Source organism: Pongo pygmaeus, chromosome 7 (genome assembly GCF_028885625.2).
Source record: "Pongo pygmaeus isolate AG05252 chromosome 7, NHGRI_mPonPyg2-v2.0_pri, whole genome shotgun sequence".
In the NCBI taxonomy this organism is placed as follows: domain Eukaryota; kingdom Metazoa; phylum Chordata; class Mammalia; order Primates; family Hominidae; genus Pongo; species Pongo pygmaeus.
Window position 1 is genome coordinate 138700374 of NC_072380.2, and position 6000 is coordinate 138706373.

Here is a 6000-nt window from a genome sequence, read left to right on the forward strand (position 1 = left end):
TTTCTAATTGTTAATTATTTCTCACTTTTTTTTGCATGTGTGCATGTGAGTGTAAAGTCTTTAGACTTTTATACATATAAAGTTATGCCATCTGGAAACAGAAATACTTTATTTCTTCTTTTTCAATTTGTATTCCTTCTATTTCTTTTTCATGCTTAATTGCTCTGGCTAGGATCTATAGTACTACGTTAAAAAGAAGTGGTGAGAATGGACATCCTTGCCTTGTACTAGATCTTAGAGAAAAAATTTCAACTTCTACTTATTGAGTATGATGCCATCTATGGGCATATAATATATGACCTTTATTATGCTAAGGCACATTACTTCTATACCTAATTTGTTGAGAGTTTTTATCATCAAATGGTGTCTAATTTTGTCAAATACTTTTTCTGCATCTATTGAGATGATCATATGCTGCTTTGTATTCCTAATTATGTTACTGTTGTGTATCACATTGATTGAATTATGCATGTTGAAATTTCCTTGCATCCCAGAGATAAATCCAACTGGTCGTGATATATAACCCTTTGAATGTGCTGTTGAATTCAGTTTGTTAATATTTTTTGATGATTTTTGCATCTGTGTTCATCAGGGTATTGGCCTAGAGTTTTATTCTCTTATAGTATCCTTTTCTGGCTTTGGTATCAGGGTGAAACTGGTCTCATAAAAGGAGTTCAGAAGTGTTCCTCTTTATATTTTTTGAAAGAGTTCAAGAAGGATTGTTACTGATTCTTCTTAGAATCAGTGTTTGGTGGAATTCACCTGTGAAGCCACCTGGTTCTGGGCTTTTCTTTATTGGGAGGTTTTTTTTTTTTTTTTTTTTTTTCTGATTCCATCTCCTTATTGGTTATTGGCCTGTTTAACCTTTCTATTTATTCTTGATCCAGTCTTGGTAGGTTGTATGTTTCTAGGAATTTACCAATTTCTTCTAAGTTGTCTAGGGCTACTGATTCTGGCTTTTTATGAGAATTAGGGCTGCTGTCACATAATGGGGTAAAGAAGAGTTCTCATCCTAGTATCTTATCTACTGATACAAGTTGTTGGAGAGAAATTGCCCTTTACATGAGTAGGATCTCCCAGGTCCTAGATTCATTAAGAATGAAGTATGAATGTCTCTTGATTGAGAAGCAAAAGGAGAGTATGAAAGAAGGTAGCATGAACAGGTAGAGGGGTGCTGAAGACAAAGTTAAGCCATTAGGCACTTTTGCTGGGGACTGGACTCTGTAAGAACATATTAGATAAGGTAGATGTGACCATCAAGTTGTCCTTCTACCATGAGCAGATTATATTACAAAAGTTTTTAAAATTAATTAATTTACTCATTCATCAAACACTCTCTGGGGCCTTGGACTAAATGCTAGACAAATAAAGATGACTAACTGGCAGTTTCTGTCCTTGAGGAGCTCAGAAGTTTGAAAGAAAGACAAACCTGAAGTGGAAATCTTACCTTCTGTGATTTGATTATTATGACTTATTATAAATATGAACAAAGAGCTGTGGGAGCAATGGGGTAAGTAGCTAACACTTAACATGGTTTAAATGGGAGCTGGCATCCCAGCTTAGGCCATGAAGTAACTAATTAAACAAGTTCTCCTCATGGTAGTCAGTGGCATGCTGGTGTGAAGAATCAGACACATTTCCTATCTTCAAGGAGCCCAAGGAAATTGTGGAGTGGCAGTGGGAAGAAGACATGCTAATAAATAGAGATATGTGACACATGAAAAAATGCTCATCATCACTGGCCATCAGATAAATGCAAATCAAAACCACAATGAGATACCATCTCACACCAGTTAGAATAGCAATCATTAAAAAGTCAGGAAACAACAGGTGCTGGAGAGGATGTGGAGAAATAGGAACACTTTTACACTGTGGGTGGGACTGTAAACTAGTTCAACCATTGTGGAAGTCAGTGTGGCGATTCCTCAGGGATCTAGAACTAGAAATACCATTCGACCCAGCCATCTCATTACTGGGTATATACCCAAAGGACTATAAATCATGCTGCCATAAAGACACATGCACACGTATGTTTATTGCGGCACTATTCACAATAGCAAAGACTTGGAACCAACCCAAATGTCCAACAATGATAGAGCGGATTAAGAAAATGTGGCACATATACACCATGGAATACTATGCAGTCATAAAAAATGATGAGTTCACGTCCTTTGTAGGGACATGGATGAAATTGGAAATCATCATTCTCAGTAAACTACCGCAAGGACAAAAAACCAAACACCGCATGTTCTCACTCATAGATGGGAATTGAACAATGAGAACACATGGACACAGGACGGGGAACATCACACTCTGGGGACTGTTGTGGGGTGGGGGGAGTGGGGAGGGATAGCATTAGGAGATATACCTAATGCTAAATGGCGAGTTAATGGGTGCAGCACACCAGCATGGCACATGTATACATATGTAACTAACCTGCACATTGTGCACATGTACCCTAAAACTTAAAGTATAATAATAATAATAATAATAATAATAAATAGAGATATGTGAAGATACTGGGGAAGTAGAGAAGGAGTGACTAATGCTGCCTGGGAAATGGAGACTTGAAGGGTAAATAAGATTTCTCCTTTGATTTGATTGAATCACATTGAATTCAATCATTGACAAAAGGTCCCAAACACCAAATGTTCACTAAATCTGGGTCAATTTTACTGCTTTGTGGATTTGAAATTGTTTACTGAAATGATTATGAGGAGACTACAGAATCATAATCTATACAGATACAAATTCAAAATAAATCTGCATTGAATTAGCTATGTTATAGATGGGTGAGAAGGCTCATGACAATATTGGTAAGAAGAATATCCTTACCAGGAAAAAAAAGAAGTGTTTATATTAACAGTTCAAAACAACAATATCATTATTAATGTACATTTTTTCCCAATGCACATATTGCTGTTATCCTTGTTGCTTTTTGTCTATGACCCGACAGACCACATAATGATGCCTTTTCTATCTAATGCTTTTTATTATTTATCTATGCAACAAGAACAGAAAATTTAGTTTCAACTGTTTAGAGAAAATACTTTCCGTAAGTGCATATTATTTTGGGTGATCAAATAGTTAATATTTACTTATTCTCATTTATTCATTTACTCAAAAATACATATTGAGGATCTACTATATTTCTATAACTGTGCTAGATACCAAAGGGATTACAAAAGAATTGCGTTGCTCATATGTTGACTCATCCATTCACTAGGCTTATATGAGTCTACTAAGAGGGCATTATATTTCTAGAAGCCAATGTCAGGGGACTGAGGACTGGCTACAGATAAATGTGTAGAGAAATATGGTCTTCATTGGAAGGTCTTAAAATCTACAGAAGAAAGACAAAATTGTACATAAGAATTTAGATAAAATATAAAAGACAAACTATTGCAGTGATTTCAATTACATGTTCAAAGACAAGAGAGATGTGTATGGGCTCAAGAAATCAGGGAAGGCTGCTTAAGAGGAAATTAGCAATGGTCCTAGCAGGAGGACCATTTGGATTTGCCCTAGCAAATCCAAATATGGGTTCACATGCGGTCAGCATTCTGAATTAATTTCCTATTATTACAAAAGTGGAAAATTTTGAAATGTGAAGGAAATATTGGGTGAAGCTGGAATACAGGCCTATATTTAGGTTGTGTTTATGGCTTTAGATATTGTAAATCTAGATATTCTGAAAAACACTTATAATAACTCCTATGTTCTGAATGTTTGTGTCTCCCCAAAATCCATATGTTGAAATTTAATAGCTAAGGCGATGATATTACTAGATGGGGCCTTTTGGAAATGATTGAGTGAGACCTATGGGCCCATATAAAAGAAACCACAGAGAGCTAGCTACTTTCTTCTAACATGTGAGGACACAGCAAAAAAGTGCTCTCTATAAGCCAGGATGAAAGCCTTCACCAAACACTGAATCTGTTGGTACCTCAATCTTGGACTTCCCAGCCTCCAGAACTGTGAGAAATAAATTTTTGTTGTTTATAAGCTACCCAGTCTAAGGTATTTTGTTATAGCAGCCCACACCAACTAAGACAATAATAAAACCATTAATATAAAAATCAGAATTAAGGAGCTAGATATTCTACTAAAGGTTTCATACACATTATATCATTTAAGTCTCTCACAGGAAGTACTTTAATCCCTGTTTTATAGATGAAGTTATTAACTTGCCCAGGTTACCCACATAGTAAATGGTGGAGCTAAGATTCACATCGTGCTTTGAGTCTAAGGCTTGTAACAATAACCAAAGAGCAAGGATCCTACCTTCCAAAAGTGAGTTGTCATTCCATCAAAGCACTCCTGGTTTGCTTCTCTTAAAACCTCAGCATGGATGTGACTTGCTTTTCTTTAGTGTGAATTCACAAGGGTACAGGCACCAAAATGGGGAACATGGTAACAATGTTAACTATTAATAACATGTTTGAACAATCTTTTCTTATTTTGCTCTGACAATAATTGCATTAAGGTGGGTGGTATTAACTCCGTTTACCTGATAAGGTAATCCTAATTGTGACACTTCCTTAAAAATCACAAACCTGAGACTAGATCCTAGGTTTTCAGCTCTCACATCTTTTAAACTTATGCTATCCCTGGCCTTCTTGTATTTATTTAAAAATGTACCAATGGTCCATTGCATAAGAGTGAAAGATGCAAAAATTTCCAGATGCTTCAGATCAACTCTTCTAAATCTCCTGATGTGATAAGGAAGATGATTCTACTAAGACATACTTACAATGGGGTGGAAGTACTGCATTAGAGATGAGCACCTGGCATGATGGAGGAAAGGGAACAGGTATTTGTTAAACAAATGTAATATATGATCCTTTTATTTCCCCAAATTCCGTATTGTGGGTAAGTATTTTCATCTCTTGTATATAAGTAACGTGGAGGCAAGGATGCTGAGGATGTTGTTAAATGGCAAAAAGCTGGTTAGTATAGGAGCTGGGCTTCAAACTCAGGTCTTCCCGGCATCAAGGTTCATGTTCTTTCTACAAAACAAACACACTAACCTGACTCTGTGATGACTGTGTTTATTAAACTTGAAATAATAACATTTATTTTACTAGGTACTTTACATGTATTAGCTAGTTAAATACTCATAACAATCCTAGGAGTTAGGTACCTGATCTACTGATAAGAAATCCAAGCTACAGAGTGCTAACTAACTAGACAAAAGCATCATGGCCAGTAACTGCCAGGCTGACATTTATATTCATGCAATTTGGGTGCAATGCCCATGCTCTTTTTTTTTTTTTTTTTTTTTTTTTGAGACAGAGTCTCACTCTGTCACCCAGGCTGGAGTGCAGTGGCATGATCTCGGCTCACTGCAACCTCTGCCTCCTGGGTTCAAGTGATTCTTCTGCCTCAGCCTCCCAAGTAGCTGGGACTACAGGCATGCACCACCACACCAGGCTATTTTTTTTTTTTTGTATTTTTAGTAGAGATGGGGTGTCACCATATTGAGCAGGCTGGTCTCAAACTCCCGACCTTGTGATCCAACCACCTTGGCCTCCCAAATTGCTGGGATTACAGGCGTGACCCACCACTTCTGGCCTGCCCGTGCTCTTAACCACTACATCATCATATATGGTTTAACCTGTAAGAGTAAGCTTACTGTGGCATAAAATTTTCAAAAATAGCCTGGAGAAATGCTAGGAATGGATACGGATAAAGGGTAGAGGCATAGAGATCAATCAGTTTGTCTGCAACCTTCATGAAATATTGTAAATCTCATGATTGAATGATGGGGAGGGCTCAGATTAAAAAAGCCCTGCATCCAATGAAATGTGACCTTTCTGAGTTTTAGATAGGGGAAGAACATGCATTCCTTTTGCATTTTTGAAACTTATTTCTGGCATAGAAAGAGGTAAAATTGGATCTTTGCAATAGTTCAAGGTAGAATTTATTGGGATATTGTTCTTACAGCAGCTTAGCTTCCCTCTCCTCATGTCCCCTCTCTCTTTTTCAAGGCTAAACCTT